Below are 24023 nucleotides of genomic sequence, written 5' to 3'. Positions count from 1 at the left end.
TCAGAATAGAACACTTCTGGAGTGTATTAAATTGGTGTTAATTGAGAAACACATATGCCAATGACATTTTAAGCTCCGCTAAATAAAACCAAACCTTTAGCAGGTCCCTATCACAGAGAGATCCTGAGATTTCACTGAACCTGCTGCTGCCGTCATCTTTTTTCCATCTATGCATATGTTGCTTGCAATGATATATGGTAACTCCTGATGCAAATACCACTCATGCTGTTACAGCTTAAAAGGCCCAGAAATAGAATGCAAACACAATGTCTGGTTTTTTTTCTTCTCCATGTTAGAAAAACCTATGACCAGCAGCCTAAAGTTTGATTCCTTTTTCCTGCAGTTTTCACACCAGCTGACTTCCAAACATGCGTTTTGCGCTGCGAGTCATGAAAAATTCATCATTTTGTCTCTTTTTCTAAAGGGGGCTGGTTCTGCAGGTGTCCCAGGGCTCTCTGGCTGCTACCACAGGGCAGCACTTGAGGAGAGGTGCTGTCCTGGGGTGACCCAGTGCCCAGAGCCTGCGCTGACTCCGTTCCCCAGCGTGGCTGCCCCTCTGTCAGCCCACAGCGTGTGTGCTTTATCTCAGTGCAAACAAAACCACTTGAAAAACACAAAGCAAAATGGGGGCTGAAGTCCCAGTTGTGTCAATACACGCACATGGGATGTGGCAATGTTGTGTTGCATATTTGGTTGGTTGCAGAGCAGAAAGGGCAGCCTGGGGGTTTCCTGGGGCTGGCTGTGGGCAGCACTGGGTGTTCAGTGAATTCCTGAATTCACAGTGAATTCCTGCTCCAGTGCAGCAGCACAAACCCTGCCTGGCTCTGCAGGGCTGCTGTTTTTGGAATAGCTGTCTTCTGCTGAAGAGCATTGATGAAGTGTGGTACCTCTGAGCTGGCATGCTACAGCTCAGGTGAAACTCTCACTGCCCTCCCAGGCAGCTCCTGTGCCCTGCTGGGGGGCAGAAATGGGGAAAAATTCCTGTTCTTTACTCAGAAATCAGGCAGCTGAAAGTAACAACACACCAGTTCATTGTGCATGATGCCAGTTGTCACAGACATCTTTTATGGAAAGTCTTTTCCTTAAGATTTTTCTTCCTGAGAAGCTGAGAGGCTTCAGGAACAAAATGTAAACATTGATTATCTGCTGCTGTGGAATGCAACAGGTGCATCTGTGATTGGTCTCATGTGTTTTTTTGTAATTAATGGCCAATCACAGTCAGCTGGCTTGGACAGAGTCCGAGCCACAGTTTATCATTCTTTGCTATTCCATTCTTAGCCAGTCTTCTGATGAGAACCTTTTCCTCTATTCTTTTAGTATAGTTTTAATGTAATGTATATTATAAAATAATAAATCTAGCCTTCTGAAACATGGAGTCAGATGTGGTCTCTTCCCTCATCCAAGAACCCCTGTAAACACCGTCACAGCCAGTCTTCTCTGCAGCTCACCCTTACTCCTGGTGTTTCAGAAAAGCCCTTGGCTTGTGGAAGGTCTGCTGGGAATGTGGCATCCTGTAGGACATGGGAAACCAGTGGCTTTTCTCTGGGTCTCAGTGAGCTGGGTGTTGGCCTGTCAGGAGCAAGGACTGGGGTTTGTCATCTACCATTACCTAATAAAAAGAAATTAATGAAGCTACCTATTTTTTGAAGTGGTATCTCCCTTGCAAAGCCTTCTCCTGTGTGAGAAGTACTAGACTGTTTATAATTCCTAATTTGGGATATGTATTTTTTGAGTCAGCCCTGTTTTCCTGTTCTTTTTGGTTGTGTGCAGTACAGTGCATGTTTTCAAGATGGATATACAGCACCCTACATAGATGGTAGCATCTGTGCAGATGAGGAAATGCAAAGCCATTGAATTAACCTGGCCTGGGCACCCCTCAGTGAGTGACAATCTGTGGGTGCAGCACTCAGGCTGTGCAGCTGTAACATAAAATATTCCCTCCTGTCTGTTTGCTTGTCCATCTGCCTCCTGGAGCTCCATGCAAGCAGGAATGGCTCAGGGGAGGTCAGGGGGAGTTCAGGAGCTGGGAGGAAAGGGTCAGTGTGTGTGTGAGTGCCGTGTTGCTCGCTGATGAGGCGTCCTGGCAGGCTGTCCCACTCACAGACACCCACAGTGCCCTTCTTGTGAAACACGGCCAGCAGTCACTGGCCAGAGGTGACCGTTTTATGGCTTTCTTGCTGGCAACAGTGCCTCACACATAACTCTGCTGGGAACCTGCAGATATCTCCAGGATTCTGCTGCAGTTGCTGCAGATAAGCATGGAATGCACAGGGGGATGGAGATCTGGGACATCTGCACATTGGCACACGTGGGAAAGAGGGAGCAGAGAGTGTGCAATGCAACTGGGGGGCCTGAGTGTCCTGGGGTGGTGGGACATCCCTGTGACCGTGCTCACAGGGGTTTTGGGATGAGGGGAGAGACGGAGGTCTATGATACAGAAGACTTGATTCATTATTTTATGATATATATTACACTAAAACTATGCTAAAAGAATAGAAGAGAAGGTTTCATCAGAAGGCTGGCTAAGAATACATTAGGAAAGAATGGTAACAAAGGCAGCTGTCTCGGACTCTCTGTCTGAACCAGCTGGGCTGTGATTGGCCATTAATTATAAATATCCAAGATGGGCTAATCAAAGATCTACCTGTTGCATTCCACAGCAGCAGATAATCAATGTTTACATTTTGTTCCTGAATCCTCTCATCTTCGCAGGAGAAAAAGTCCTAAGGAAAGGATTTTGGATAAAAAGATGTCTGTGAGACATCCCCATCCCCATACACCCATGGTGTGGTGGAGCAGCCCAAACAGCCTGGAGCTGTTTCACTCCTTGAGCCCAATGCTCTTTTCCACTCTCAGGAAAGCTTTTGTAGGTGAATTGGAGATTAATCCCTGCACACACACACTCTGAGGATGCTGTGCTGCTGGCACCTCGTTGCTTTGGAGCCATCAGTGGGAAGGGAGCAGCCAGGTTTGCAGGGGGACTGTCAGCAAGGAGGAAGCCCCAGCAGGGCTGGGGACCAGACAGTCTCTCCCAAGGCAGGTCAGAGGGTGAGCTTGCTGTTTACAAAATGGGTAAACAGGCAATTATTCAGCCTGGCAGCAGGCAGAACACCCCACAGGATGTAGATCCTTGCCAAGTCAGCGTTATCTGGCGGGGAATGGGTTGGAGATCCAAGGATCCCTTGCAGCAGCAAAAGGGAGCTCTCTGCACTCTGGAACCTTTGAGGGTCACTGTAGGATGCCATGGAGCCATTAGGGAGCCCTCACGTGCCAGAAGCAGTTTAACAGGCCCAGTGTTGGGCACTTAATTGTGTCAATAATTATTCACGCATTAGCACCGGCTCCTCCTTAAAGTGTGTGCGGCAGTGACTCATTAACTTATTGCTGGTATTCATTACCAATAAAATTAGCCTTTTTTTTCAAAGTGTAAAACTTATGTCTCGTGGAAAAATATTGCTGCAAGTACCACAGCTTTGCTCTACTACCTGCTTGGTGCAGAGAAAAGCAAGAGATGAAGCAATATTTTTTGTCCTGAAAGAGGCCCTCAAATTATAAAGAGTTGTGTGCTTTTTTTTTTTATTTTCTTTTCCCTACAGTGGGTTTTATGTGCTTTAATTGGGGCAGGGGAGACGCCTGGCTTTGGCTGTCAGTCCTGTGTGCATAAGTGCTATTTCCTGGTTATCAGAGGGAGGAAGATAACCCGTGTCTTTGGATGAATCAAGTGTTAATGTATATGCAGCTGTCTGTATGTGAAATTTGCCACAGTGCACTTTGTTTCTTGCAATGCTGATCATTTCCAGTGAGCCTGTACAGTATATGTGCCTGGAAGGAGAGCAATTGTTACACAACTCCTTAATCCCAGCCGTGATTAAAACCCCTTTTGTTCCCCCCTCCCTGCATTACCCCAGCCTATCATCTTCTCTGAGAAATCATTTGGCAAGTAGAAACATGTGTATTTTAGGAGAATAACTCCTTTTCAAGCATCAGTTTTGCTTTTGTTCTGCTTTTAGAACTTAGGTTTTTTGCATTCCAACATACAGCGCCGTTCCCAAGGCATGGGAGGGTCATAGCCATTTTTTTGAGTGAATAAGGTGTAATTGAAATATGATGTATGCAGATACCATCGCTTGCACTGCAATTATCCAGATTGTTTGTTTGGTGGGAGAATACTTTCAGCCAGGGGTTGGTCAGTGGCGTGACACAGCCGAGAGAAATGGCAAAGAGCATGTAAAAAGTGTCCCAGTGTGAAATTTCCCATTGCACTGGGTGCCCACGGGGGGAATCACTGGCAATTCTGGAGGTGAGGGCCGGGGCAGTTTCAGGGAGAAATGTAAAGGACGGGGGGGCTGGTGCTTAGGGATTTGACAGCCTGTTTCATGTGGAGACCAGCAGTGAATGTGGTCTTGTTGCAACTTGAAACAGCTCTATTAGCAGCTTGATTGGGGAAAGGAGAGGAGACCAAAAGTAAACAGAAATGCGCGCTCTGGAGATGGGCTTAATTGTGCACAATGCATCTTGCCTCTGTGCAGCTTACTCTAATCACTCCAAATGGCAGCACACACACTCACACACACAAATTTGATCTGCTCAAGCAGATAAAACTGCTATGTGTATAATACTGCCAGGCTAGGAGGGAAAAAAATGGACATCTGTTTAACAATTCTCCATTGTAGACAGGATCATAGAAGCGCTGTTGCCTGCCTGTCGTGTTCAATCAAAATGAATAAAATGCTGATTTAAAAAGAGAAAAGAAATCAGGCAGAAGACCACCTCAAAGTATTTGCTTACACTATTTTTTTTTTTGTTCTCATTTCGGCAGCAAATGAGGAAGGGGAATCCCAGGGGCAGAGGAGGTTTCAGGAACAGTGAGGGGAAGATATTTGTTTTGTTTTGGTATTTATCCTCAGCGCAGCCGAGAGAGAGAGAGGCGTGCAGCAGTCGGAACTAATTGTGGCTCACTCAGGAAAGTCTTCATTAGCACTTGCCACACATGGTCACCAGATGTGCTGAGGAAGGGCTGGGAGCAGGGAGGAAAGGCTACGTGGAGAATGGGCTACACACTTCAGCCTAATAATCTGCCTTTTGTTTTCGGCTCCATTGTGCTGGGGAGGGGAAGAATGGGGAGAGGGAGAAATCCTGGCCGGCTTTTGATGCAGCCAGTTGCTCCCAGCTGAATGGCATTCCTTGTGCTGCAGCCTCCTCCAAGGGAGGAAGAAGCCCTCAATCACGGCCAAGCAAAGAGGGATTTATCCATTTATTTATTTATTTATTTATTTATTTAAAGGGCTGTCAGTGAAACATTATTCCGCTGAACTCAGCTGGAAGCACTCGGACACCCAAACTGGGGAAGCAGTATCTTTCTGACCAGTATCTGTGAATTTGAGCTGGGGTGAGGATTTTTGTGGGCTCATGGGCTCCCAGAGCATCAGTGGGTCTGGCAAACCCCACAGCCCAGCAGCAGCAGCATCTCTGCTCACCTGTACCTTTCCAGAGAGTGTGGGATGCAGGCAGGAAAGCCCAGTCCAGCAGGAGGGCAGGAGCAGCTCTGTGCTCCTGGTAGTCACCCTGAGGTTGGTCAGATGTTTAACCTCCTGTTTAATTAAAACAAATTCAGCAGATTAGAAATTAGAAAAAATTAGAACAAACTTTCCATGCATGGTGGCTGTTGCTGCTGCAGACCAAGTCCCGGCCTTGCTGCTCGCAGAGGTGCCTTTCACAGGAACCAATGGTAATTTTACCGCAGATTCTGAGAGAAATTTTGCTGGTTACTTTTTAGGGAAAAAAAAGCACTCTTCTTCTTATTTTAAGCTGGTCATCTTCAGGGGACCCCGTGTTACCTGTGTTACCCTGCCATCTCCCCTGTTTCAGCAGCACTCCTCCCCTCTCACAGCCCCTCAGTGCTCCCACAAGGTGAACATTTTTCATGCTGGCATCAAGGGAGAAAGATCTCCTCCTCTCCTCCTGCACTCCCCTCTCCATCCCAGTGGTAGGAGGACATCACTGTGTGTGCATGACAGGGCTTGGATGACTCTCCAAGGCCTGAATAATCAGGGCTGAAGGTTTAATTATGGCACTACACATGATGGCCACAAGATTTGTCACTCTGGTCATGTGAAAGAACAGCACTAGATGAACTTCTACTAATTAAGCACTCTGTTTCTCTTCCTTCTCAAAACTGGAAGGAGGTATAAATATGGGAAATCACTTATGTTAATGTGAAATAGAGACATTTTTGGAATCTTAAATAATCGGAGTTGAACCTAAATCTTTGTGGCTCTGGCCTTGTTTTATCCAGCTCAGTTTGCCAGTTTGTAATCTCATCCTGCTTTGGAGCCTGGAAATGTTCTTGCTCACAATCTCAAAGCAGAGCAGATGTTGCATAAATAGAAAATAGGTTGTGTGCACAACCTAATCTAAGCACAGGGCACAGAAGGAGGTTTGGATGAATGTAAGCTAATCAGGGCACAGATCTGCTATACTTTGGGACTTAGGACCAAATTTTTTTCCAGCTATATTCTACTTGGCAGATCCCAAATATGCCATTCATGTTTTCCCACTGCATGGCTTGTGGGTGTTTTTTATTTGTTGAGAATAAAGCAATGCTCATCAGCTCAAGCTCACTGAACAAATGGGTGGTAAAAGTTGTTCTATTCCATCCTTTCTTCCATGTTTGACAGATTTCTGCATCCACTGGTGTTATTCCAGGTCCACAATAATCAAAATTCAGAAATTCATCTTTTGGATTCCCTCAAATGAAGTAATAAAACCAAATTAGCTGACTTATTTGTATCTACCTCTCCTGCTGTGGGATGTAGAGCCTCCTTCAGCCTGACTGTAGGGCTTCAATAAAATATCTTTATTAACTATCAGAAAGGCCCAAGGAGAAATTTGGTAAACCCCCCAGCCTATTTATCATCCCATTTTTGCAATAGCTGCTATTGCATCAGTTGTTTTCTTAATAAAATTGAGTGCCATATTTGCAATTTTTCTAATGCTATCCCCAATTATTTACACAAGAATGAACTGTGATTGTGCCAAAGTGTATTGTGTAGGGACAATGTGTCTGCCTACAATATTGTGTGTTTAGAAAACACAGCACTGCAAACTTGATGTTTCTGTCAAGTTTGCTTTCTTCTGGAGATGCATATACATATATTTATTTTTTCAAGTGTTGCCCACAGAATGAGTTTCACGTGTAAATGTTCCTGCCTTCGTGGTGAAACCACAGCCATCTACAGCAGGTATCATCACAGGTGATTTTCATAGTCAGGTATTGCACAGACACAGGAATTAAGATTTGGAAGGGCTATTTGGAGGAGTGAGTTTTTGGCTCAGATGCCTGTGCTCACTGCTCAACAGGTTTGCAGTTACTTGGGGCTCCAGCAGAACTCAGAAGAGCTTCCAGAAATCTGACACACCAAATGCAATTTTAAGACATTCTTTGTATCAACAACTTCATCTTTAATTATTGTGAGTAAATTGTTTTAAGCACTGATCAGCTTGGAGCTGGAAAGCAGAAAGATCAGATTTATTTCCTGCTTTTTGTGCATTTCCATGCTGAAGTCGAGGTTTCAGGCAACGAGGCAAATATTTTTATGCAGATGCAAAACTAATCAACCAAACATGAAAATACTCCTGTGGGGCTTCCTGGAGGCCTTGCTGGGGATACTGCAATGCAAATAATATACAATGCAAATAATAAATAATCCAGTATCAGTATTGTAGGACAGCAGGATTCAGCTAGGGATGGAATATACTGGGTGGTCTGTATGGGCTGGTACCACCTCCCTTTTTATGATGCTCAAAATCTCATGGTTTTGCTGCCTGGATCTACTGTCAGGCTTTTTGCACTCTCCCAAAGTTCTTCTGTACAGTGCTCCATTAAAATGCATGTTTCCTCACAGATGATGTAATTTAAGTGCAAGACAATTGGAAATTTGGCCTCCTGTAGGTTTTTCCTCTGTAGCTGGCTGAGCTCGAACTACTTCTCTTTCCAATAGGATATGTATAATAATAATAATAATAATAATAATAATAATAATAATAATAATAATAATAATAATAATAATAATAATAATAATATAGTCAGTAGTAGCAGTAGTAGTAGTAGTCTCATTTAGATTAATGATATATATGAATATATCATTAATTAATATATACTTATATAATTTTATAATACTTATATAACAATATTAATAATAATACTTATATAATAATATAAGTATATGTACTTAATATAAGTATATATACTTATAAAACAATATAATATAATAATACTTGTATAATTATATTAATATATGTATATATTAATTATATTATCTTAATTACATGATATTATATAATGATAACAATAAATATGGTTATTTTTATAGTAATTTGATCAGTATTTATCAGTAATGTGATTATTTTTATCAGCAGTTCTCTGTGTAATAATAGAGTATCCAGCACTAATTAATGCTGTACAGTGAGTGCATCTTGCACCCTTTTCCTCCTGTGATTTGCCACTTTTCCAGTACCAAGCAAGTGACCACCACAGCAAGGCAGGGTGGAAACTCAGGTTCAAAAAGAGGGGCTGGTAAAGTATAAAAGACCTTGGCAGTTATACCACACAAAACCCTTTTCTTTTTCCTCCTCCATCCCCAAATCTGCTGAAAAAGATAAGGGATCAGATTGATACATTTGAGTGATTTATATCTTTTTAATTTTTAATGATTGGGCATTTAGTTTCATCGTACACAGAAGAAGAAACATGACTATGAAGGAAGAAGCATTCCCAACTGAATAAGTTTGGTTTTATTTTGTTTGTTTTTATTTGTTTGACTTTGGCTTCATTCTGTTTCAGGGGCAGAACCGATTAGCTTCCCAACACAATGTCTGCAATTTTATCAGGAAGCTTACAATATGTAACAAGCCTTGCAGAGCCCTGTTATGAGATAACATGAATGTGAAGGAATCTCTACCTCCACTTACTAAAAAAACCACATTTTTGCTACAAGGAATTGCAGTGAAAAACTTGAAACTATGACATGGGGGCAGCCTGGAGAAGTAAGAGAAAGATAAAAGGATCTCAAAGGCATTGGGAGGCATTGTTTGTATGTTTCTAAGCATTATTGTTGTGGTAAATCTTAGGACTTTAGGTCTGGTCTGTGACTTTTGGGTACTTGGGAGAGGTACAATATCTTTCAGACCTTCTCCCCAAGTTGTTTATTTTCTCTGCTTTCTAGAGGTGAGGCCGTGCTGTAATCCAAACTAGGAGAAGAAATCATATCCTTGCCTAGCCTGGTATTAGTTTCAAATTCTATGCCAAAGTTTGAACACCAGACAATGCAACTATGACCTTTTCTCATCAAAAGGAAAGAACCAAAACCAACAATAATTTACACCAGTGCAATGCCATTCTTTGTACCATTGGTGAATTTGAAACAACTTTAAAAATGAAAAACAAACAAACCCAACCAAAACCGATTTGACTATATGAACAGTAATTTCCAGATCATTTCTTAACTTCTGTGAGCAAGTTTCCTCCAGCTGAGGAAATTCAGAATAGTTTCCATTTTGATAAGAATGGAACATCCATTCAGCAGACAATAGGAGCTGTTTAAACCTGTTAAATACTATGAAATAGATGTGTACAGCTAATTAAGGTATGTGTTGAATAGTAATTATGTCATCCTGAGGGATTTACAAATAGACTCTAGTTAAAATTTGATTCAATCTTTTATCATTCACAGAAGGTGCAAATTATTATTCATTTTACGTGCTCTGATTTCAGTTCTAAAGGTAATCCAGAAAAAAGGGAGAGGGATTTCTGTTTTATCAGCATTGTTTAAGAACTAAGATCCCTTAATTATCACACCGTACCAATAGTCTGCTACCCAACTTACTGAAGCAGTCATTCAGCTTTGAAACTAACAATTTACCCTCCAAGCAAAGGGAGATCCAAGGAAAAGTGTTTAGTCAGCAGGCAAAGACACCAAATTGTATGTTTTGGCTTTTGTTGGTGTTCCTGTTTCAGAGCTGTGCAAACGTGAGTCATTTGCACAATGCCTCTCAATCAAAGGCATCAAAGCAAAGGAGACAGATTTCACAAGGAAATTTAAAAAAAAAGAAAGGCAAAGGTGAAATTATTTATGGGATCCAGTTCTTTTAAGCTTCTGGAACCTCTTTTCCAGGCTTATACAACATGAATAGACTCTCAGTCTTGCTCCTTTATGCAATATCTCATCAGAGCAATGAAGAATTAGATAAGATTCCTGATAACTTTGTTAAAGTGTATTATAAATTCTTTCACAAGGAAGTTACTGCAGTGTTTCTAGATTTATAACAATAATTGGCAATCCCCATAATTACCATTTAAGCTGGCCAAAAATGAAAATGAAAAAGAAAGTGTTTCATGAAATATTTTTGGAAGGAAAGCTGTATCTTTCAAGGAAATTATATCTTGCACCTCTAAGAGGGAGAGCAGCAGCTACCCAGCAACACTTAGAAATGGTGTGCAGTCCTTTAAGTTGAGCTTAAACAAAGGTGCTGGACTTCTAGGGAAAAATTATCCAGGTGTAAAACCTAATTTGCTGTGCCATGATTTTATCCTTCCAGTGGAAGTGGCATTTTGGTAAGGTGGATAGAAGAACCCACATTATCTTTGCTTGGTCGGCTTGGTTTTCTTAGGGAGAGACAAATGGGCTCGACATAACTGGTTTTCCCTGCACACCCCATCATATTTAATCTTTTGACACAGCTGCTTGCTCGCACTACGGTTTGGAGTGCTATCCACCGAAAAACTGCTTGCTTGGAATCTATCAGAGAACTACCAGATTTATGCATAATTTTTTTTTTCATGCAGGCTCTCAGAGTGTTTAATAGGGGTGGCAAACACTATAATAGAAGTGGAAAGTGTTCCCAGTTCTTAGCAAGATAAGGAAATGTTGTTTCTTATCTGTGATTCGAAAGGAGATGAAGGGTCAGTGAGGTAAAGATATGTGAAAGCTCTTTCACACTTGGGAAGAGCTACAGAGGAGGAATGTTTCTCACTGGTGCCTGGTTTGAGGGAAAAGGAAGAGAAAGAGGCAGCTCCTATGTAAAGGGAAAGGATAAGAAAAAATGTCAAGTAAAATCAGGGAAATGTGTTGGTTTATTTTCTTAAAGATACAGGTGCACAGCTCTGAGATTATTGCCACAAAGGAAAGAGCAAGTCAAGCTGAGGGCACCTTTCAGTGCCCAATGTTGTGGGTGCTTTGGGATTTATAAAAATCCATAAGGCTTCAGAGATAGCTGAGAGGAGCGAGGAGAGTGTGATGGGCTCCAGGCATGGTCAGTTTTGGGGATTGCACAGGAATTTAGGGCAGCCTGCTCTTTTAGGCTGTGCCTGTGCCATCCAGTGCAGCCCCTTGGAAGTTGTTTTCACTCTGGTGTTTGCAGGAGTTATGAGGATGGGCAAAGTTTGATTTCAAGACTGAGCATGCACGTGCCAAACTTAATAGTGGGGCTTGCAGGGTCTGCAGCCACTTAAATAAATTATTTTCCTCCTCATCCTCAGCAGATTTTGTAGGTTATCATCTGATGTGGGCTGTAGGAACCTTTGCATGCCTGGCCTGTGCTAGCGTTTGGGCTGGGAGAGAGCAGATGCCCCCAAATCTGTCTGTAGAAAGCAGAAGAAAACTATCCTGAGGTGACTTTTTTGGTATTGGTTTTGTTGGGGGGGGGGGGGTGTGTTATGGTTTTTGGGCTTTGGCTTTTTTTTTTTTTTTTTTTTTTTTTTTCTTTTTTTGTTTTGGGGGGGTTTGGGGGTTTTTTGGAGTTTTTCTTTTGGTTTTGTAGCATTTCAGCAGCAGTGGACGTATTTCATCACTGTGCTGAGCTATTTTTTAGCACATCATCTTTCATCTGCACACAATTTTTTTTAAACTATTTTGTTTATTTGCCCACAACTGGCTGGTAAGTGAGAGATGCATGTCCTGTGTTGAGAGGAGGAATGTCATCTCATGGACCTGGGGACCAGCACTGTGAAGTGAGAACCTGAACAACTCCTGAGTGTGCTATCCATAGAGCAAGGCCTGTGAGGAGCTGCTGAGGGAGCTGGGGTGTTTATCCTGGAGAAAAGGGGGCTCACAGGGACTTTATAATTCTTTAAACTCCCTGATGGGAAGGTACAGCCAGCTGGAGCCAGCCTCTTCTCCCAGGACAAGAGGACATGGCTTTAGGCTGCACCAAGGGAGGTCCAGGTTGGACATCAGGAGGAATTTCCTGACAGAAAAGGTTGTTAAGCATTGGAATGGGCTGCCCAAGGAGGTGGCAGAGTCAAGGTCTCTGGAGGGTGTTCAAGAAATGACTGCATGTGGCACTTAATGCCACGGTCGAGTTGACAAAGTGGTGATTGAAGCTTGGACTTGGTGATCTCAGAGGTCTTTTCCAACCTGAATGGTTCTGTGATTCTTTCACTATTGAGAAGAAACTGATTTGCTCTTTAGTAATCGGAATACATGAGAAATGTGTGCCCAGTCCTTCTCCCTTTGGACTGAAGGCTGCAGGCCAAACTGATGGTGCTCACAGGGGTTTTGGGATGAGGGAAGAGATGAGGATCTGACTCCATGTTTCAGAAGGCTGACTTATTATGATATATATTACATCAAAACTACACTAAAAGAATAGAAGAAAAGGTTTCATCAGAAGGCTGGCTAAGAATAGAATAGAAAGCAAAGAATGATAACAAAGGCTCTGTCTCAGGCTCTCTGTCCGAGCCAGCTGACTGTGATTGGCCATTAATTATAAACATCCAACATGGGCCAATCGAAGATTTACCTGTTGCATCCCACAGCAGCAGATAACCATTGCTTACATTTTGTTCCTGAGGCCTCTCAGCTTCTCAGGAGGAAAAATCCTAAGGAAAGGATTTTTCATGAAAAGGTGTCTGTGACATTAACTGGCTTTCAACATGAATGGGAAGGGAAATTGTGTCACCCTGCTGCTCTTACTGGGATATGTGCACCCATTTCCTTCTTGACAGACGAATACATGGGCTAAACTTTTGGAGCTGCAGACTTAAAACTTGCATTTTAGTTTCGTGCTGAAGAGTGGAACTAGCTAAAATAGCTGGTAGTGCATGAAAGTTAATTCGTTGCTGAGCTTCTAATAGTAACAGATTTCAAAACTTATTTTTTGAATACATTTTGGAGCTGGTGGAATGCTTGAAAGATTCATTTCTAACAGAATTTGCATTCTGTGTAATTTGGATTTAATAGCTTGGTATAACACAGGCAAAAGGGTTTCTGAGTATATGACTCTCTTTTTCCATGGCACAGTAGGTATTTCATCTTAATTTTTGGTTGCATGCTAAGAAATCAATATGTAAAGCATGAGAGTATGGATACTTGAAAGGAAAGCATCAGAGAAGTTGAATAGTCATGTATTGGGTTAATATTTAAAACTGGAATATTTCTGGGTGGGAAAGGGCAATTCACAAACAGCTTCTTCCCCTCCAACAGCTAATTCAGAGGCACAACTGTGTGAGCAGCCCCTTGGCAAGAGGACCCAGTGCAGCCTGTGACAGAAGTGAGTGGAGATGATCCCAAGCTGAGAGTCACAAAGGATCTGCTTTGAGTTCACCCAGCGACCTGCAGGTTCATCCAGCACCCAGCACAGGTAAGAGATCTCCACAGAACCTGCATTTCCCCAGGTGTTGTAACATCCCAGCCATAGCCCCTGCTCTGCAGTGCCTGCAGGTTTGGAAGCTGCTGATGCAGTGCCAGGTGCTAGTGCCAGGTTTTGTGGGGTTTCTTTGGGCTTTGGGTGTCTCTTGGTAAGGTCAGCTCAGAGTCCTGGTGCATTTGTCAGCAATCCTGCACCAAGGAGCTCATACACAGAATATTGTCTGAACCAGAATTTAAGATTAGAGATGTTGCTTGAGCCTTTGTGTCTCATGTCCATGTGTATCAGGAGAGGTTTATTAGAGTTAAGCAGGAGGTCTAGGTCAAGGTGGGGAGTGTGATGGTTCCTGGCCTCTTGCTGCAGCCAGCTCCTGGGGACAGCAAATTTGGTCCCAAACTGTACTCTTGTTACAGAATATACAACAAAACCCAATGAATTAAACCCTGAGACATTCCAGGCTGCCTTTTGAGCTGTGTGCAAACAATAGGGATCTAGCTGAGAGGGGTACCTGTCCATCCAGGCTGCTGGCAGCTCTTGGGCAAGCTGGTGCTCCTGGGCTGCTGGGCTGAGCCCTTCCAGAAGGCACTGAGGGTGGGGATGGACCCCCTGAAGCTTCTTCCTTGCTCTTTTTTCCTTTCTACAGGCTTGCTCCAGGTGTGAGGTGCCAGATTCCCAAGCAGACCCCAACTTTCCTTTTTTTAAAATACGGAATAACTGTGCAGTCCATGTAAAATGCTCTGCCATGTGAGTTATGAGAAGTCATGTTCCATGGGAACAGGGGGACATGCCCTGCTCCTGCTAACTATATCCAAGGTCATGAAAACTGAGGGCTGCTCTGCTCCATCATCATTTCACTGGGGGCAAGAAAATATGAGATTTTATTCTTTGTGGCTTAGTTTTGGTCAGATATGGGGTTTCAGACTGGTAATATCCTTTCTCACCTAACATCCCCAAAAGACCTCTGCATGAAGATGCAGGCAGCACACTGGGGGTGTCCCAAACACGCTGTTTTACGCCCCAAGTTTGGGGTAAGTGACTGTGTGGTGTGCAATGAAGCACAGCAGTTGTGACTCCCCCCAGAATGAGGGGCTGCCCCTGCAGCTGCATGGGCACTGAGAGCCAGGGTGCTGCCATGGGGCAGCAGCCACAAAAGGCACTTTCCCACAGATACTATCCTGTCCTGACTTCAGATTATTCCTGAATCATTAGCCCTAATGAAGGGCTTTTGTCATAATGGGGAAAAAGAAAAAAAAAAAAAAAAAAGGAAAAAAAAAAAAAAGAAAAGGAACAGACAAGAAGGAGCAAAGATGGGGAATAGCTGGGATTATCTGTGCGCTGTCTCTCAGGTCCAGTGACAACAGCACTACAATGGGGAGCTTTCAGGGCTGCATATGGTCTTCCTTCCGAGGGAGTTGATTAAGCGACTCCGGATGAAATTGAAATCCTGTGATTTGACCTTTGTCTGGCCTGGGAGGGCTGCAATTCGCATAACAATTTCCTTTTGTTCTTTGTTTGGAGTTATTAATCCAACATGAGCCTCGAATTAATCAGGGGTAGTGCGTTGTTACATTTCTAATTCACAGCTCCACTGCTTGTGTCTTTTTTAATTAAGGCCGAATGATAGCAGGCCTTAGCCCCTGATTGCAACACTTACTAACCACACATTGAGGGATGAAGAGGCTAAATAGGCAGAATGAGATTACTTCAAGGTTTCACTTAATTGTTTCTGCCTTTAAGTAAAGAGCACTGAATGAACATTGTTAATGCCAGGCTGCCAGCATTTCTTTTCTGTATGTGTTGTGTGCGTGCAGGCTGGGGGAGGCTGGGGCTGGTGCACCAAGGACTCTGATGGCTCAGGGGTTTGTAAAACTGGAGCCTTTGGTTATTGATTTAAACCATTCCTCCCACCTCCCCTGGGGCCAGGGGCAAGACAGGGAGGAATGGAGTTGGGTAGCATTAAACTTCAGTTGGATGCTTGGATTTCCTTGTGTCCTGAGCAAATCCATGGTTTGTGTGGCTTTTCTTGCTGTTTGTACCTGGTTCAAAGGTATAAAAGGCAGGGAGATTGAAGGCTATCAGAGACGCTAAAGAAATGTGCTGACACACACAAAGCTCCCCAAAGGCTGGGAGTGGTAATAATCATAATAAAACCAAGGCCGGGCGGTTGTGCCGCAGCAGATTGTGCTCATGGGAAGGATGTTTGGGTAATTTTCAAAAGCCATTTGTAAATTTGTGTTGTGAGGGCCATTCAGGGCCACGAGGGCGCAGGTGCTATTGCAGGGGAATGGTGTGGATGATCTCAGACAGACCCTGGGTCACACAGTCTGTGCCAGACACTCGGGATGCCAGAGAAGGAAACACACTGAGTGTCCAGCCTTGCAGCGCTGCTTTGCACAAACAGTTCTGTTAACTTAGAAAAGAAAAAGGGAAGGAATAACAGGATTCATATTGCAGGTTTATGCCCAGTGTTTTAACCTCCTGTGGTGCAGTGCTTTGGATGGGATTGTTGTGGAGAAAAGGTTAACATTCAGGCTCCCAAACCTTGAGATGCTGAATGTACAGAAATCCAATTCCATTTGTGCCACGCAGCTGCAATATCAGCTAGAGCTCTGTAATTGTGGGGAACTAACTCTCTCTGAGCTGTTTCATCCAGCTCCTCCAGCTCCTTGGATGTTTTCTGTGTAAAATGGAGAGCTGGTGTTAGGCACACCAGGTGCAGATCCAGAGCTGCTGTTCTCACTCTGCCATGGCCATGGCACGTCCAGGCCACAGCCCTGCTCCCACTGCTCTGAATTCCTGGGGTCTGGAGGCTGCTCCACACAGGATTATCTAGGCAATGATGAAACCTCCAGGTAGATTAAGCAAAACTACAGTGTAAGCTCCAAAGGAGAAAAATGTGCCAGGTTAAACGCTTACTTCTGAATTTTAAACTGGGTCTGCTTTTTCAGATGAGCCTGAAAGGAACAGGCTATATTTAGCCTTCCATAGAAATGTATATAGCATGTGAAAACAAAAAAAAAGCTAACACACCAATCTTTAGATCTGGCTTTCAGCTGGCCACTAGTGACTTCTGTGGTCAGTGATGTCAACACAGGATTTACACTGAACTGGGTTCACAGGTTCAAAGCCATTTTCTGCACTTTGCTGCTCTTTTCCTGGGTGCTGCCTGATCCTGTGTGTCAGCACACTGCTGGTGGATTGCCAGCCCCCGTGCTGGGAGAAGTCAATGGGATAAGAAGATGCTCAGCATTAGTTGGATAGGGCTGCCTGACAGGCAGTTCAAGTACCTCACACATCATTTTGTTTTTCAGAGGCAGTTTTGATGCTGTTACATTAAATGACACCTTATTCTGCAGCTGAATCACACTTTGCATGGAGAGAATAGGATTAAGCACACAAGGATCTGACCATCTATTGCTTGCTGTTTATTTCTATTTAAAGACTGAATGCTTCACATTTGTCCACCTTGTTCTCTTTTTCCTAGAAATCTTTGCTGTGTTTGTTTACAGCAGACCCAATTCCAAAACTGAAATCTATTTTCAGTGCTGTTCTGTGTCTCAAACCTACATCCTTCTTTTTTTTTATTATATTATTGTTTGAATGTTCACTGCTGTTGATTTAAATGTGTCACATTACACTTCTAAAGGCTGCCAGGATCAATATGTTTCTTATGTGAGAGTTTTGAAGAATATCTCAAACCCCAAAGCCCAGTTGCCCTGTGTCCTGTTTAAACCTCATGGCAGTGGTCATTCAAAGTGGTATATTTGGGGGGCTTGTAAAATCTTCTTTTCCTCACTCTTGCACATAATGTTCAGCATTGATGTATTCAGGCTCTCCCCAGCTGACCAGCAATGCCATGTAGAGCTCTGAGAAGGATGAAAGAAGGTGTATAGACAGATGGCAGTGGAGTTGCAGTGGTTCTGGAGAAGGTTAACCCTTCCTGTGAACTGTCCTGCAGGACCTGGCTGGAGCCACATCTCCTGTCAGGACATCTCAGCACTTGGCTTGCTCTGTGTAATACGGCATTACTCAATCCTTTCAGTTACTCTGTGAAGGAGATCAGGCTTCTTGCCATTCTCAGGAACAAGACCAGGTCAGGGTACATGATAATGCTCTTCCATCCTTGCCCAAAATGGGCACTTCTTTGAGGGACAGTCCTGTAAGATCTATAGGTCACTTGCAGCCACACCAATCAACGCTGCTGAGCCCACAGATCAAATCAGGAGTGACTTTGGCTGCTGCTGCTCTTCCTGGCAGTTTCAGGCAATCTGTTGCTATTCCTGAAACCTTTCTGTTGGGATCAGAGCTGCCCTGAGCTCGACGCGCCCCCCACATCAGCAGCGAGCCTTGTGCAGCCCCATGCCCGTCCAGGCCCGTGCCCGTCCCACGGAGCTGCTCCCTTTGGAGCTGGGGAGCCCGGCTGGCCCCAGCCAGCTCTGCCTCCCTCTCTGCTGCTGGGACATAAGGTAGAGATTAGGGTTTAATGGTGCTTTGAGCTGCCCAGCGCTCCTCCCTCGGCGCTGTCTCCCCCTGCCCTCCCTCCCTGCCATCAATGGGAGCCTTTGATGTGGCACAAGGGAAGACTGTTGGCTAACAGTCTGGAGCTGCCTCGTTTGAGCCAACCACCACATGAAAACAAATGCGAGCCATCATATTTCATTAACGGGCTGCCCCCCGCTCAAGTGCCCTTTTTGATGTGGGAGCTCATCCTGACAGGAATCAGGGAGATATCAGTGTGATTAAGGCCAGCAATAATAGTTAGTGCATTGTATTGTAAATTACCTTGCTGGGCCCTGCTACTTTATCAGCCCCACTGGCCTTGGCTTGGGTACATTTTTGACTACTCTGTATATACAGTGTATTAGCGCAATGGAGATCATTATGTGGCCTGTATTTGAGTCATTTTTATTTAAGATGCCAAACAATAAGCTGTTGATTGGGGGAACAAGAGGCGAACAATAATGTTCTGTGTCACATAATACACCACCATTTTCCAGCTTTGCTTTAGAAGGGCCCTCTTTATTGTTTTTGTATAAAAATGGTTCTTAGGAGGAGGAATATTTTGCTGAGGTATGTCATTATTTTGCAAATTTCTATTATCTCATCATGTTGTCTTCATTGTAAATTGCAGCTAATTAGGAACCTAGTTAGAGCCCCAGCTTTGAGGCTGGCTTTTTTGTGAAAAGAGCCCACCGATTACCGCACTACAAGAGAGGAAGGGAGAGAAAAAGGAGATTAATCTGGTTACCTAGGCGACACTCGCTTCCATCTGCGAGGAACAATACATTTTTGTTTCCTTGGCTCAGTTCAGATCTGTTTTGTTTAGGGGGGAAGAAAGAGAGAGAGAGAGAGGGAGAGGCAGAGGGAGAGAGAAGGGGAAGGAGGGAGAGGGAGAGGAGGCAGCCCCACAACAATGCCGGACTCTGTCTGGCCCCGGCTTACCCGCTTCCATCCCTCCGCAAGTTCGGGCTCTCGGGGGAGTGGCGAGATGAAAGAGATAAGCTCCAAAGTTGTCAGAGGTCACAACCTTGCCACACAAAGCCAGCAGTTTTACTTCTAAATCCCCTTCTCCCAAAAAGCACTTAATGAAATAATATACTGTGCTTCTCAACACCCTGTAGTCTCTATTAGGCAGCCAGGCCCCAGCGATGCTGAATTTCAGGAGTCGCTTAAACTTTGGGCTGAACACTTGCTGAGATGTGATGGGGATTTGCTTGGAGACACAGACAACTTTTCTTCCACTTTCTTTCACTAGCACTCTTCTGGCTTCCCTGACACACGTTTTAAAGGAACAGAACTGTGAAGGCACAGCATTCTTTTTTTTTTTTTTTAATTTTTTATTTTAAATTTCTTTTTGGTCACCCTCACAAGGTCGTGCCATAACAGTGACCTGTATCCCTCTTGCCGTGCATGACACTGTTCAACCCTGGTGTGGCTTTTGCATAGGGCAGACAATGCAGGCACATTATTTGCTCCTTGCCAGAAAAAGGACAGAGTAATAACCAGAGCTGATAGAGCCTGGCTGAGAGCTCAGAAATGCTCACGAGGTCTTGAGCTGAGCTGGCTGAACCCACAGCCTTGCTGATAAGCACAATGCCTTCTCCAGGTGTTATGTCATCATGTATAATGCTTTACTGTACAGCAGTGTTATGGATGATGACACAAAGTCACAAAAATATCAAAGTTACCAATTTTAGCTTGTCTGAGCTTTCCAAACCTGGGCTGTGCTGATCAAATCAGAGCAAGTATCAGGTTAACAACCCTAAACCTCTTATTCTGCATTGCTCTGGAGTACTGTACTTATATTTTCCTCCTCTAAAGAAGAGCCTAAGAGCCGCTTCAGTGCTGTGTTGCTCACTCTAACTGGAAATGATGGTCATCGAGTTACAAAATTACAAATGTTCAGGAGGAAGGAATGAATGAAGGTAGGACGGATTTTTGGGTGGGGAATGTGAGACATCTCGGCAGTGAGGTCACAGTTGAATTTCCAGTTCTGCTGCGTGCTTTCTCTTGGATCTTGGCCAATTAACTTGGCCTATTTCTGCCTGGGACCTTGACCTACATAAAGCAGGCAAAGCTGTGTTTCTCCACCACGGAGAATAACTTGAGTCTTAATTAATTAATTAGTGTTTTAGGAAGAGTCTGAGGTGCAGGGCTCTGGGTATAGGCAGGACATTTAATCCTTACCTGCTCTGTTTCAGAATAGGTATGTACCTCATTGGGTACACCTGAATGAGTTATTCTCAGAACTCTCAAGTGAGAATTAAATCAAACATACCAGACTTTGTTCATTGGAGTGACTTGCTTAGATGTTCTGCAGATGTGTGGATGGAGCAGTTGTCACCTCACAGACAATTAGCCCAGTTCCCCAAGCTCTGAGGAGAATGTCCACAGTAATTCTGCAAGGCCATAAAATGAGGAGAGGGAGGAAAAATGGCTCTGTGTGACTTTTTGCAAAAATGGCTTTTTGCATCTGTTTGCAAAAAGCAGAAGGACAGCGCCCTTCAGAACAAGATTGGCACTGTGTGAGGGAAAGATTTGGAGAGTGAGGTATCAATCAGATATTCAGCAGGATAAATAAAGGAAGAGGAATATTTTGCAAGTTTTTTAAATGGCAATTTTCTATTTTAGTAGCAATTTTAATTCTGGAGAAACCAGAAATTTAGAATGCTCCAAAATTGTAAGGGACAGAGGGGTAGAAATCTTCACCCATTATTAGAAAGAACCAGAATTACTCCACATAACAAGTTAAAAGTGTTACTTTGAGCTACATGATAATTTGAGGAGACACTAGAGTTAGCCTTCCTGTTCTTAGAGATGGGTGGAGAGTGGGAATTTAGTAACTTCTGTTGGCCTGCATTGCTCTTGCATCTTGTGGAAAGTGATGGGGTGTGGACAAGTAATGGGGCCCATCACTTAATAAACAGACATCATAACATAAATAAAGTCATATTGCTCCTCCTGGGGTGTGCTACACATGCATTTGGTCACCAAAGAGCAGTATCTCCAGCTAAGAATTATCAAGGAAAGAAAAAAAGGGAGGCCAGGAATCAAGAATCGTAAAAAACATTTTAGAAAACATTTGCAGCGTGACCAAGAGCTTTTCTGAATGCTGCAGCTACAGAGGTGGAAGATTATTCACAGAGAATTGTTAAGTTCTCAGGAAAGGTCAATGTCTGCTTCAGCCCCAGCATAAAGGGTGGAGCATTTATGGTCAATTCTGGCATTTATTGTCCCCACAGCAATGTCTTGGTGTGCACTTTTAAGGACATATTTAGATGTTTTGTACTTTTCAAGAGAAGGAGTGTGACAGTGTTCACTGGGTTTCCTGGGTTAGGGAAGAGATGAGGATCTGACTCCATGTTTCAGAAGGCTGATTTATTATTTCATGATATCTATTATATTAAAACTATACTAAAAGAATAGAAGGAAAGGTTTCATCAGAAGGCTGGCTAAGCTAAGAATAGGAAGGAATGATAACAAAGGTTGTGGCTCGGCTCTGTGTCTGGGAGGCTTTCCATCCTCATTGCTGATCCCTGGGCAGTCTGCTTGGCTCCATCCAATCTGACAAAGCAAAAGCCAGAGGGGAATGTTTCTCCAGCCTCACGTCCCAACTTTTGTGTTGGGTTTGCAGCAATGCAGTGTCATCTTGTGAGTCTGAAAGCTCCTCAAATGGTTTCTGTTCAGCCAGTCCCTCATCAGAGCCAGTTAAAGACATTTAGCTCTTAAACTCCCTTTGTTTTTGAAACTTTTTTTGCTCTGTTTTGTAACAGTTTCCCTGTGTTTCCAGTCCATTACTGTCAGTTCTTTTTGGAATGTCAGATTGCATAAAAGTTGCTCTAAACATTCAAGCAGAGCTTGAAGCAACCCCTGAATGAATTTTGTCTTCGCAAACAAAGTCTTTGCTCCTGCACCAAAATAATTTCTGAATAATCATTGGAAGCATGAAGATCTGTGTTTATTCTAAGAATTGGTAATTATTTTTCATATAGGACTTTGAGGAGGTTTGAAGAACTTGGAGGGACAAGTTACAGTAGTTCATGTTTCTTGGTCTGGCACTTTAAATTATTTTAATTGTTGAATTCTCTTCACCTTAATGAGAAATTTCCCTGGGAGAATGGGATGCATGGCAAACGTTTGCCACTTCAGCAGCCCTCAAGGAGCCACTAGCAGAGGGCAGTTTGGCCATTTAAACCACACTGAGAGTCAGAATTTATGTTGGAACAAACCCTCTGAAAGCCGTCTGGTTCAACCCTTCACTCAAAGGAGGTGCAGCTGGAAGTTTATTCAGGTTGTTCAGGATCTTATTCCATTTCTAAGCACCTGGTCCAGTGCTGTTATCACCCTCACTCCCATTATTTTTTTTCTATATATTTATCTTTTTGTTTTCTTTTGTGGTAGTTGCATTGGTGAACAGCCTAGGCTGGATTTCAGTCACATTCCAGTCCCATTTCAGGACCACATCAGATGTATCTGCTTGATGGAGGGAATTTACCTGGCATAGGATTGAACATCAGTGCATTTTTTGGCAAACATGGGGGATGCTCACAGTGGCTGGGTGCCCTGAGATGACAGAATTATTGGTGCACCTTGGCTGTCAGAGAACCTGGTGCACATCAGTGACCTCCTGTCACCAGCACAACTCTCTGGCTTGACTTCTGGCCATGGAGAAGAAATGAGGGAGGAAAAGAGAGAGAAAATCGTCCTGTTCCTTAGGAATCAATGTCCAGCCTAAGGCAGCAGTGTTCCACACAGAAATACACAAATGAGCTGGGGAGCTCCTTGTGCTTTGTCCCTTTCTGGGCCACACCACATCAGTGCCTTGACTGGGGGCGCTTGAAAGGACTTGAAAGCAAACAGTTTCTGACCACTTTCACTTCTTCCTTGCTTTATTTTATCCTGCCCCAAAATGAGAGGGCTTTTGTGTCCATTTGTGTTTTCTCTGTGAGCTATGTTTAGATTCTCATGACTGAATAATATTTTACAGGTAAGAGCTTTCCTTAAGACAGGCCCTATCATGTGGGTTTTCTGCTCCTTCAAAAGTGAAAAGGACCAGTAGAAAGAGATTTTGAGGAAATATCTGTGGTTTAAAGGCTTTCCCAGGTTAATATGGAACCAGCAGAAAAACTGTGCCCCCCTCTGCAAATGGAGCTGTTCCCTATTAGCTCTTGAGAGAAGCTGACAGATTTCTATTTCTTATAAAAAACATAGACTGGGTGTCTTGTAGGATTTCTTTTTATATTTCTTATATTATATATCTTATATAATATTATATTTATTTTTTTAATTTTTCTTATAAAAATATAGACTAGGAGTCTTTGAGGAGGACTTCAGTCCAGTGCACAGAGATTTTGTTGGCTGCTTTGTTAAATCCTTCAGTTCAACAGTGCAGAGAATAAAACAGATCTGTTGCCAGCAGATACAATTGGAAATAATAATTTGAAATTAATAAATTAATACAATTAATCAATACAATTGAAAATATATTGAAAATAATAAATGAAACTCCAAAATGCAAGCTTGGCATAATAGTCCTGGTATTATAAAATAATGAGTCCTGCATCTTTTTTTTCTTTGACTTTTTTTTTCTGGACTTCTTCAGTGCATTCAGCTGGGCATTAACAGTAAATCTCAATTTTTTTAAAAAGTGAATCCCAATGTGATCTAATGCGATCATTGATTGAAGGAGTTGCAGCTTTGAGAGAAGCACAGGGTGGAAGATTTGTGAGCAATGAAGGCTAATAGAAGATTCAGAAAGTTGAGGTTGGATCAGCTCATGCAATCTTGGCTATGTGTAGGTCAATAGTTCAGAGGTCTGGATTACAAGTTAATGTCATTTTTGCTGAAAACACTCTTTTAGACAAAAAGGGAAGAGCAAA

General features: G+C 43.2%; 1 protein-coding gene across 1 annotated transcript in view; it reads left to right on the top strand.

The window, feature by feature from the left end:
* Positions 1 to 13495: 13495 nt before the first annotated feature.
* SOX5 (SRY-box transcription factor 5) overlaps positions 13496 to 24023 on the top strand; it is a 314234-nt gene continuing 303706 nt past the window's right edge. The window contains exon 1 of the mRNA XM_058804990.1: positions 13496 to 13638. The gene's annotated coding sequence lies outside the window, so the exon portion shown is untranslated. The remainder of the gene's footprint in view (positions 13639 to 24023) is intronic.

This window comes from Ammospiza caudacuta, chromosome 5 (genome assembly GCF_027887145.1).
Source record: "Ammospiza caudacuta isolate bAmmCau1 chromosome 5, bAmmCau1.pri, whole genome shotgun sequence".
Taxonomy (NCBI): domain Eukaryota; kingdom Metazoa; phylum Chordata; class Aves; order Passeriformes; family Passerellidae; genus Ammospiza; species Ammospiza caudacuta.
The sequence above is the reverse complement of the archived record's forward strand: the minus strand, read 5'-3'. Positions and strand labels throughout refer to the sequence as shown.